The following is a 12825-nucleotide window of genomic DNA, read 5'->3' as shown; positions in this document are numbered from 1 at the left end:
GGGGTGGTGTCACCACACTTTGTTTTTTTACATTTAAATGTTTAAATTATAGATTTGAGGTGACTAAAAAAGGCTGGTCTAGCCAGAGGAGTAGGTCTGGGTTGTTTTTTTCAGGTACACACAGTTACATTTTCAGATAAGATAGTTACTATAATATTATACATTGTAATAATTTATTATAACTTCAAAAGGCATAATGCTCCTAGCCAACAAATACACTGCCTGGCAAATAGGTCAGAGCCTGCTATTGGATATTTAGTCTAGGTTCAGCAATGTTATGTCCCCAAAATCTGGAGGTCAGCTGCCTACCTGAATATACCGAATGACCAGGTTGTCCCATCAATGGATTTTTTCTTCTCTGATGGCACATTGGACATATTCCAAAATGACAATGCCAGGATTCATCGGGCTCAGATTGTGAAAGAGTGGTTCAGGGAGCATGAGACATAATTTTCACACATGGATTGGCCACCAGACAATAACCCCATTGAGGATCTTTGGGATGTGCTGGAGATGACATTATGCAGTGGTCCGACTCTCCCATCATCACCTCAAGATCTTGGTGAAAAATGAATACAACTCTGGACAGAAGTAAATATTGTGACATTGTATAAGCTTATGGAAATAATGCCACAGGGAATGTGTGCCGTAATTAAAGCTAAAGGTGGTCCAATGAAACATTAGTGTGTGTGACTTTTTATTTGGCCAGGCAGTGTATTTCAATAATACAGAACCACAACACCCAATTATGGGTCGCGGTAATTGTAAATTGAATAACCCCATCCAGACACTACTTCAACACGCAGCATCCATGTACAACTGGAGTGAGATACAAATGAGGCAATACATACGCAGATATTCAGATCCTTCCTATGCTGTCACAGGCATCCAGGACAGACATGGAAGAGGAAAAGGTTACCAGTCAATTACATTTTAAGGATAAATGTAGCAGTTGGTTTAATTACCAATTTTCTCTAACATTGGATGTTATTTAGTGGAAACAAACACTAAGCTGAATGAAGCCTGCAGTCAAGGCTTATGACATATTGTTGGCAGATGTGTGCAAGATTAAAGAAGAATTCCACCAAGCATGTTATCTGCCCATCTAACATAACGAAATGTAATTTTAGAAAAGCCATAAACCTTTCTTTGAATGAAAACGTATTTTTTTATAGCATCCTCTATAAGGTTATGTACACATGGACTTTTATATTCAGTAAGAAATAGTCAAGTGGTTGTTTTGAAAAGTCAAGTAGTAATACTTTATGGGCTTTATAACAGCTACAGATAAGAAATTAATTCTCAATATATATGGAATGAAACCCATATCCAATTTCTCTTGGCGTATATCTTGTTGGACTGTTATTTGGCCTTACCAACTTTTGCACTTTTCTTTTGACTTCGATTGGTGACATCCACATCAAATAAAATATTGTGAAGACACCCCCAACCCATGACCTTGAGAATACAACTTGTAATTAGTTCTAAAACCATTAAATGTCCAATTATTCCTGTTTTTTTCTTTCCTCATTGATTGCCATTCTTCATTGTCACTTCCCAACTTTCCATTTACTTTCTTCTGACACTCTAAAGAGACCTTTACTAAAAATACATACACTTAAGGAGCTTGCTGTACATCCTGGAAATTAAAGTAGAAGGGAAAAGCAAAAATGTAATAAGTCACCTTTTAAATGTTGTCTCTCCACTGCTCTTATATGTGCTGCATACAGTTTGTAATAAATCTTAAAGGAGAACTATGAGGTGAGTGAAAATCACTCACCCTCATAGTTCGAGCCGACGCGTGGCAATGAAACTGTCACACGTCGGCTCAATAGATCAGGAAGTGAGCAAACACATACCGTCGCTCGTTCACTTCTCAATCATCACCCTGTAATGAGAGATGACTGTCGGTCACCGCTCCCTGCAGGGATTCTTCCCTCCCTGCTCCAATCCTCCAGCACAGTGGAGGAACGGATGGGGGAGGGGGCAGGTACAGCTGGCTCTGCCTCTAGATAGGCAGAGTCAGCTGTCATTCACGCAGCTGGGTGGATCTCTACAGCATTGTCGGGATTCGTCCCGGCTGCGGCGGTCTTAGTATACCGCGAGCTGTAGCTTGCGATATACTGAGCTTTGGGTCATGGGAGGACACTAGTATATGTCCTCCCGTGACCCTTAAGAGAACTATGGGGAAAAACACTGACCCCATAGTTCTCTTTTAATTTAAACACTTTTTTGTAAAAATATTTCAACTGGTCATGTGACTAAACCAGCTCAGGCAAGTGTGTCTGTTAGAGCTATGATCACTGGCGGGATGACATCACTGCTCTAAGGATTCAGCAACGTAGTTGGCCCTGCACAGATGGACACACTCACTGGAGCTTGAAAAAAAGGTTAAAAACAAGATATTTGCACTGTATGCAGCAAATAGGGATGAGCTCAGGTTTGGACTGAACCTAAGCTCCTTCAAACCTCTAAGGGGCATGGGATGCTTTTGCTGACACCATTGACCTTATATGGCCACATGACTATATTAGGTCAGGGTCATTGACCAAATAAAGCCATGTGGCCATATAAAGTCAAGAGCTGAAGGGTTAAGCAAATTGGTTTTTACTAATTTGCTGCACAGTTTCTTACCTGAAGATCAACAGAACTTCCTGTTGCAAGATAACACAAAGCTACTGCCTCACAATTAGTAGCAGCTTTTTCAGCCTGCTATGTGTATTCAGTTTACCATTCCACTGCTTAACAGGTTTATTAGGCTGGGAGCCAACAACAAACTGATACATGGCAGTTATTACAATATGTGGACAATAAATGGTTAGTTGTGTTGGCAACAAACAGGCAAAGGCAGCAAAACATATCAGAAGCCAAGTTTTACTCCCACCTACTTCCCTTACCTGCAGGCTGCGGTCTCCATCTCCCTCTGACCGCACAATTTGAGTAACCAAAGGAAAGAGGAGTAAGCACGACCCATACCTCCCATAGACTCCCTAGAAAATCGGCTTGCTGCTCTGGCTGCTGTGTCACTGGAGTAGTAAAGCAAAGCGGATAGAGGGAACCCCTATTGACTTTATTGACCTGGTAACCTGATTGGTTGCAACAATTCTGGAGTGTTCCCAAATCTTTATATGTACACATCCTTTCGCTGCTTTGCTTCAGCAGCCAGAGCTGGTTGTAGTGCCACTTCCCTCTTCAACACATTTAAAATGTTGGTTAAAATGTATTATATGACTGCCCCTTTTAACTAAGCTCAGCTTCTTTTCTATTGCAACAATGTGATGGCAGCAAAATGATAGAAATGAAAAGGTGAGAAACGGTATTCTTTTATATTTTTGCAATCTTTACCACCCTGTCAAATGCAAGCCCTGTAATCTCTGCACAAAAATCTCTGCACATAAGCATAAAATATACAGAACAGACAGTTTTGTACTCACAAGTAGTTGGGGGACCTCTTCTGCTCGCAAAACTCTAAGTAATAAGGTTCCCAGATGATTCATCTCTGGTATAGTCTGGTAATCAGCGGGAAGAGCCTTCAAACAACCTATGGCAACAAGCTCTTACAATTAAGTACGGATTGCCGCCTTCTATCACAATAACCGGCTCATTTATTCTGCTTCATTTGTGCAGCTCAAACTTACAGTATGCATCTAGAGTCACTATAAAAAGTTAAGAAACGTTTTCTTGATACGATCTGTATGTAGATCAGAAACATATGGTGAGGAAATACCCTATCAATGTCATAAGAGTTTTTCAAATGCTTCCATGACAGCTATACAAGTTAAAGAGACCCTGTCAGTCTGTAAAAAAATACAAGACCCCTGCAATAGAAGAGCTCTTATACTCACTTCTCTGGCGGCCCATGTCCTCCTCTCCATTCCACCACTGCAGCCTCCCTCAGTCTCTTCAGCATTTGTCACTTACCCGAGATTCAGATGCCTATGTCTCCCTTTGTGCTCTGTGGTTCCTTTCTCCAACACTTACAGTACATCAGTACAGGACTTAGCAGTGGGTTCACTCTGACAGAACAAGCACCATAATTTCCTGGTAGCAGTGAAGCTTGACTGATCTTTCCTGATTTCTGTTAATTCCTATTGACCAATGAGGCAGCTAATCGTAGTGATGATCCAATTGGAATGCATGGGGCAGGAGGTACCAGCAAGCCCCGGCACTACTCAGAAGTGTTGGAGCTTTGTCTGTTAACATGGCCAGGTATGCAACTTTTTGAAGGTTGTACTTTTTTATTGACCTTTATGCCGCCTGTAAATCTTTCAAGCATTTGAAAAAAGTCATTTCTCCACCATTACAAATAGAAGACACTGAAATTTTATGTATGTTGTGTAGCTATTACAATATATCTGTGACCAATACATTTCCAAATATCGGGGCTATCATTTCCATAAATCTCTTTATAAAGCATAACAGCATAACATTTTAATTAGTAAATAGAACAATTGATCTATTTTTAAACAACAGATTGTCCTCACTGACAATTAACACTAAGTTCCTCTGGGACTAAACCTTTTTGCAGCAATGAAGAGTTGAGACTGTAAAGTGCTACAAATCCATATTGTTTAGTTTTTGTCACATTGAGAAGAATGGATTAAAAAACCTTTAATTTACTGTAAAGTGCAATAAATGTCAAAATATTCTAGATACAAAAGTGTGATATCCAGCATGATTACAAATAACTTAAAAGGTATGTTGGTTTTTAGTGAATGGATCTGCGCTCTGAAGATGCATAGTGAATATTTCCCATGGGGTGGGACATAGTAATAGTAAATGTGATATAGCAGGTACAAAAAAAATGTCTCATCCTACAGTCTTATGCCAAGACTACCTTTTCAGAATGGAACTGTTTCAGATAACAAAAAAAAGTACATACATATATCTATATATATATATATAGATATATGTATGTACTTTTTTTGTTTTCTGAAACATTTCCATATATATATATCTATACATATAGATATATATATACTGTATATTCAAATATATATATTTATATTATTATTATTATTATTTTTAACTTTGGATTAATGTCATTTCTTATGGGAAATTGCCAGACCTGATGGGTGACTGCAGACCGGGAAGAGAAAGGATTCTGTGCATTATTAGAATATTAATAATAATATAATATGCCCTTATTAGCTGAGGTCTAAAAAAGGAAATTTGTTCTCCATGATATTTTCTATTAATTTAAAGAAACGTAGTTACTATACATTAAATAAGATTAGCCATAGTTAGCTATATAATTTGCTATTCTCAATTATCAAGAGAGGCCTAAAAAAAACAAACGGATGTCAGAGGAAGGCCTGTCTAAATATAGTTTCCTGCAGGCAGGATATCTTAGTAAATAACCTTGAAAGAAGGAGTCTAAAGAAAAAAAATTGGAAACACAGAATGTTTTATTTCCTGCCTGTTCCCTGGATATACGTGCATGGCAACTATATAGTTTATTATTTCATATATACCACATGTAGTGAAGGTACGTAAATGGAAAATATAGTGTAGTTCCAAAAAACACATTTTTGTTTATTGTGAAATTTAAATCACTTTAAGTACGGTAATTTTAACGTGACTTTCCAGTTTGGACGGGCTTTCTAAACAATATTTTATATTACATACACAGATTTGTGGGTTTTTCTGTATTTCACTTCAGTGGCTTAGGTTAGCTGAAAATCATAATCAATGCTGTAGATTTCCAGCTACACTTATCACTGTCGGCTTTTTCTCTTCTACTAAGGGGTAATAACTCGTGAATCGGTTTGATACGTGCAAAGAATACCTGTTGCTCCTGCCAGAAATCTTGTGAGCAGATAACTTCTGGCTCTTCTGACCGTTATCAGCAATGTTCCCAGTTTTCTTTGTGTGCTACAGAACACTTACACACTATGTTATGGAGATAGGGAGAGGGGAGGTGTTCTGTAATTGTCCTAGGGTGGCAACACTGCTTTTCAATAGTGAGTGAGTATTATAACCCTAGGACTGGTAAGATACAATATATTATATTTTTGTTCTTGGGTTTAGATACACTTTAACAACTGCTAGCTGATAATGAGAGGATTCCAGTAAAACAGAAATCCTATCCAGGTAATGAGTGCAGTTCATGACTGAATTGAGGAGACTGAAAATCACTGTGGAACGAGCACCATACCAGGGAAGCAAGAGGAATCAAATGAGCTTAGACTCAAGACAGCCCTCCTTACCATCATGTCTTGATTTGTATTGTAACTGTAATGTCTTCCTTAGATTGTGAAGTGCTGCGCAAACTGTTGGCGCTATATAAATCCTGTATAATAATAATAATAATACAGAGAGACAAGAAGTAAAGAACAATAAATGCAAGGCAAGCTATGTACAAGGTAGGCATTGTACGTATATGCACCTAGCACCGCATCAGCCCACAGAATAGTAGAATCTTGTGCTTGCATGGGTTTACCCTGGGTACTCCTGTTTCCTCCCACACTCCAAAGACATGCTGGAAGGTTAATTGGCTCCTTCCTAGTTTGGCCCTGTAGGCGTGCGTGATAGGGACCTTAGATTGTAAGCTCCTTGAAGGCAAGTACTTATATGAATGTGCCATATGTAAAGCACTGCATAAAATACCAATAATAATAATAATAATAATATAAATAATAATCTGTCAGGGATAAATAGCTGTAACATCACCAACCCTCTTTCACCCTAGATCTGTAGGGATGATGGGACAGTCGGACCACTGTGTAAAGTCCTCTCCGGCACATCCCAAAGATTCTCAATGGGGTTAAGGTCTGGACTGGTCTGGTGTGAAAATGATGTTTCATGCTCCCTGAACTACTCTTTCACTATTTGAGCCCAATGAATCTTGGCATTGTCATATTGGAATATGCCCAATGTGCCATCAGAGGGGGAAAAAAATCCATTGATGGAAAAATCTGGTCATTCAGTATATTCAGATGGGCAGCCAACCTATTTTTTTGGGCACATAACATTGCTGAACCTAGACCTGACCAACTGAAGCAACCCCAGATCCTAACACTGCCCAAAATCCAAGTTCTGTCTTTTTGGGGGGCTAGGCAGTGTATATATCAGTATACTTCAAATACTCCGAGAGGAGAGATGTAGAACTCCTACACAGCAGCCACACTGACTGCCCCTCTAGATGGGCACTAGATGGAGCTGAGGAGCATGGGAAATAAGTTTTCTGCGATTGGGCAAGAGGAGAGGAGGGGCGGGCAAATGGCACTATGGCTGCTGTGTAGGAGACCCTAAGGAATAGTGTGTCGGCACTCAGTGCTCAGTGTAACTTTAAATTCTACCACAAAGAAAGATCCAGCAGATGACATAAACCTCCTTGCACTTAACTGTTAGTAAGCAAACACATTTAAACAAAGATATTTTTCCTGGATATTTTTTAAAAAACTGATTACATTCAAATATACAATTAAAACCGTATTATTTATAATCAAGGAGACAGCTAATATTGTCCTGGCAATTATTTTAAATACAAACTGGCTAAAAAATGGTTATTTAAAAATCCAGTTTTAACATGTACACCATCAGAAGATGACAATACAGCAGATATAAATATATACATACAATCTATGATTATTATTTCACTGTTTACTTTTTTACTGACAGAATTGTGTGTTAAATGAAATGTTGTATACACAGAGAAGCTCATATAAACAGATAGTCTGAGGGAGGTACGAGGCCAGCATGGGATATAACAAGCTCTCTGGAAGAGAAATGTAAGCTCCCAACTGCCTCTTATTGAGGAACCAAATCCCGCTGTCCCTTTTTCCTCCTCCCTTGTCCTTCAAATTAGTCTGATTATAGACCAGTATAGACCTCTATAATATAATGCACGTTTTAACTACCGAAAGTCTTATGCTAAAATAAGAGATATATTTATAAAGCAGAAAACGTATCATTAACCAAACATTCACTACAAGTGAATTTTCTTGATGCAAGTGGTTTAATTTACAGTGCATGTTTGGTTATTTTCACATTTACTTCTTTTAGCTCTGCCCCTAAGCCTTTCCCCCAACTTCTATATAATTAAATTTTTTATTTTGAAAAAAACAGTATAAAAGATATGTAGTGGTAAAAAAAAAAACACAAATGGGTTTAAAGCCAATCCGGGGTAAACAAAAAAACCAAAAAACTCTTCCTTGTAGTGGGCCTATGTAAAATCTCAAGGCACCCCAGTTTCAAATATAAAACAATTTAAGAAAATAAAACATGACTTCCCCCCAAATCTATACCATACCCTTATCCTAATTAGGAGTCTGGTATGGATTTTAAGGGTGGATACTATGCATATCAGTCCTTCATATCTTCATATCAGAATTCCACCTTCACCACAGTGCTGTCGCAGCTTAGCAGAAGGTGGGAGACGGTACAGGTTTGGATGGAGGTGGACTTCTGTCTTCTTCTGAATGCTGGGGCAGTCCTGGATGCAGCCTGCCTTAGATTAGTATCATGAGTTTCTATGCTGCTGCTGGCCAGCTTGGAAATGCATGACACTGTGCAAAAATTCAAAGGCATTACTGACAAAGCCAGAAGGCCCTCCAGGGCACCACGAAACCCTGGTTGAGAAAGGCTGATTTAGGGGACCATTGTAGAGCAGTTTTACTTACCTGGTTTCCACTCCTGCTGCCTCCAAGTCCAGCACCGCAGCCTCTTCTCCACTTCGCTCTGGCGATCGGAAGCCCACTGACATCAACATGCCAAATGCAGGGTCAATAGCCCTGAATTATACACGAGGACGCCCAGGGGCAGTCCTCAAGCTGGTGTGTATAGAGAGAGCTGAGCGCCTACCACTGGGGGAACACGGATCAGGTAAGTAAAACTGCTTTACTCAATCCCCTAGACATGAATAAACAGTTAACCCTTGCAGTGCCGGGGTAGTCCCACTGTAAAAGAAGGTGTTTTTATTTTCTCGCTTATAGGCTTTAACATTTTTTGTTTATTAATTATTTGTGCTCCACATAGCTGCTGGTAAATTGTGAGGCACGCGTTTATCACACTGTCAACCAATGGGAAACGTGGAGGACTCATTAGATAAAACTGGGTGTAGCTTTAGAAGGATTGTTAGACTAGAATCTGAGACGAAATGACCTTAGTATGAATCAGATCTATCATTACAACACACATAGATTGCAAGCAGGAATTTGATACTGGGTCCCAGTGCAGTGTTTTACTCCTACAAATACTGTAGAAGATAGTTGACCTGATGTCAGGTATGGATTATTTGGACAACACAGTTTCAAAACGTTTGGATAAGTGAGGAATTCCACTTCTGCTTGGTTCAATCTGAAAAAAAAACATTTTTCAGCTTATTGCACCAATTTCAGAATGTCATACATTGTCTATGTCTTGTATGATGGCTTCAAAAGGGATGGGGGTGATCATGCATTCCGCCAAATTCATTTGGCACTGTGATGGAGGATGTGGGAGATACAGAACACACACGGAGACCAAGAGTGGTTTTTAGGACCCTTGACCAAGGTGTTCTTTATTAACAATAGGATACGGCAAGTGTAGTAGCAATCCGGGCAAAACAAAGGGCTAAAAACAGCAAGGGACAGCATGGGCAAAGTCCAGGGGCACAGGGCAGGAATCAAGGCAAGGCAAAGCATAAAAGCAACAAGGCACAGCACAGGTAGAGTCCAGGGACACAGGGCAGTAATCCAGGCACAGCAAAGGGGTAACAACTTTATTTATTTATGTAAAACCTTTATCCCAAAAGGTAAAACACTGTTGCCATAACTGCTTAAAAAGTGTTAAACTTGGATTTAATGTGTTAGTCTAGTCCATCTAAATCTGCTAGTCCATCAAACACTACTGTCTCCACAGGGTGACAATGCTGCTGTCCAAGGGTGGCTCCCTTGCTCCTCTACAGAGTTGAGTCACCCTAAGGCTGGCCATACACCTGTCAATTGTTTTCGTTCAACCAGCGGACTGAACGGAAAAAATTGACGCGATTCCTCTATCAACACAAACAGCGTGTCGATTGAGGAATCACCACTATTTGCATTGTATTCTGACAGGTGCTGCCGGCACCTGTCAGAATACCCGATTAGTACGGGCATCTCATTAGCTGCCAGGTCTGATCGTACAAAGATTTTCCAAAAGGCTCCTTCGATCAACTGATCGAGGAATGCCGGGTGAAAAGGGAGCTGACAGCCCCACACAGTGTGCGAATTTCAGCTGGTAGATTAAAAACCGGCCGAAATACAGCCAGTGAATGGGCACCTTAAGACAGAAAGTGTGTTACTGGTAAAAATAAATAACACAAAAGCCTAAAAAAAAAACCTCACACAACCACCTAAGGATTGGTAAGCTGCAATACAGTATAATACGCTTGTGTTTTTGGGTTTAGATATGCTAAAATAAAAACAAACTGAATTAAATTGTTTCAGAACGATTCAATATGTAATTTTTCTAGGTACAATAAACAAGGTTCGGCTATTCACTCCGGCTCAGTACTGCTGATTTCAGCCGTACATTGGCTGAAATCAGCCGTACAGCGGCTGCAGAGGAACTTCGCCTCACCCGATCCAACATCTGAATCAGCTGAACATCAGTGAGTGAATAGCATAATGCCGCCTACCGCCGAATACAGAGCAGAATAGAAAATCAGTGAAAAGACGGTGACAGCTAGCCCCGCCCAACTCTTTCCTATTGGCCGTCACCTGCTAGAGTCTTCTAGCAGGTTGTGGCCAATGAATAACAACTGGGCGGAGACGGCTGTGACATCACGGCCGGCTCCACCCAGTTGTTATTGTTTAATGACATTTGGAGATCTGGGTTGGATGTGTACCAATGTATGGAACACTAGGAAAGATACACATAAGAGATATACACCTCATGAAAATCTGATTAGGACTCGTTGCACCCCCTAGCTTCTTAAGGGTGTTTTCCATCGGGTTGGTCTTTTGATCCGCCTCTTTCCAGGTGATGCTGGTTCTGAATCAATGGTGGTCAGTCATCAGAAGGTTGCCGATCAGATCCCCCTGACGAAACTTGTTTAAGCGAAACATGTAGGGAAAAAGATATCTTCCTATGCAAGCCCTGAGATATCTTTTGTCTGAATATTATATGGATACAATAATATCTTTTGTCTATATGGATAGACTGGTGTAGGTATCTAATCTAGGGTGTTAATGTATACGAAGAGGCAACATTAATGTGAAGTAAGGATCTTTTGAAACTGTTTGTACATATACATATATGTTATGCTGGTTGTTCCACCTGAACTGAATTTCAAAAATTGTTTTCAATTTTTGTACAATAAAATATTTTATGATATGAAAAAAATATTGAGGCCTCATTTGAAACCCCATTCTCTCTAATATTGTTTACCTAATTGTTTAATGGCAGATCAGCATCTCCAGGTCATTTGGGGACGCTGATCTGTCATTACAACTGGGCGGAGCCAGACGTGAGATCAGCTGTCACTTGTCGCGCTTCGGCTGTCACTTCGGCTTAGTCGAGTTGATGCATATGCCTTTGGCTGAGCCTCTCGGCCGCCTTCGGCTGCACTACGTGTTATAGTAAATAGCCAGTACTGCAGCCCTTTAGGTCGACTGAACCGGAGGGCTCCGGCGGCCGGAGAGAGCCGAAGGATCAGCCGAAGCTACACCTGGATCCTTTGGCTCTTTAGTGAATAGCCCCCTAAATTAATTATACAAAGTTTGATCAAGATATATACATTTCTTCTATAAATTGCTTGTAGAGGCAGCAGTTTACCTACAAGCATCAATTATAAATACATGTTAAAAATTATAGTCCAGACAATTTAGTAAAAAGGTCCTCAAATGACACAAATTGTACCATTTGGGAACTGTAGTTTAGCACTGCAAATAAAACTGAATTTCACAGTACAGTTTAACTGTTTGTTTTTAATGAAAAGTCATTATCTATTCACAGCCTAAGGATGGAGGTGTTTCAAAATGCTGAAAATGGAGAATTGATTTCCCTATTAATCATTTAATTTATTGTTAATTTTATTGGATGTTGCACTTTATTCACTATGGGGTCTATTCACGAAGTAGCAGAAGGATCAAGCCGTAGCTTCGGCCGATCCTTTGGCTAGCTTCGGCCCCAGGACCCCTTCGGTTCAGTAGAACTGAAGGGCTGCAGTACGGGCTATTCACAATAGCCCGTACAGCTCCCGTAGAGCTGCTCTTTCTTTTTTTTTCTTTATTCTGACACAAAGCCATGTCAGAATAGAAAAAAAAAATGTTTTCCCATTGGAATGCATTGCTAGATTACTATTGGCTATTTCAATTTGCAATAGCCAATAGTAAACTAGCATTGCACCCCCCCTCTGCTGATGGACTTGATGGAGAACTGCAGCAGGGGGCAGATGCAATGCTAGTTTACTATTGGCTATTGCAAATTGAAATAGCCAATAGGAATCTAGCAATGCATTCCAATGGGCAAAAAATAATTTTATTTTTTTTCTATTCTGTCAGAATAAAGAAAAAAAGAAAAATCAGTGTTTCTCTCCTGGGCAGCCAGGAGCAGGAGACTCCCAGAGCGCCCGGGAGAGTTTTTTTTCTTTTTTTTTGACGGCAGCAGAACCGCCGGCCAATAGAAAACTATTGGGCGGAGCTAGCTGTCATTGCTAGCTCCGCACAATCGTTTTCTACTGACTTTTTTGGACTTTTTAACTATTTTTCTGTTCTGCATGTTCGGCCGACCCGAAGCCACGTGAAGCAACCGATGTACGACTGAAATCAGCCGTACCAGCCTGAAGTGCATAGGCGAACAGCGTTCGGCTCACTTCACTTCAGGTCGGTCTTTCACTCGGCTGCCTACGGCAGCTTAGTG

Source organism: Nanorana parkeri, unplaced genomic scaffold (assembly GCF_000935625.1).
Source record: "Nanorana parkeri isolate BGI_ZX_2015 unplaced genomic scaffold, ASM93562v1 scaffold673, whole genome shotgun sequence".
In the NCBI taxonomy this organism is placed as follows: domain Eukaryota; kingdom Metazoa; phylum Chordata; class Amphibia; order Anura; family Dicroglossidae; genus Nanorana; species Nanorana parkeri.
Note: the sequence above shows the minus strand (reverse complement) of the source record.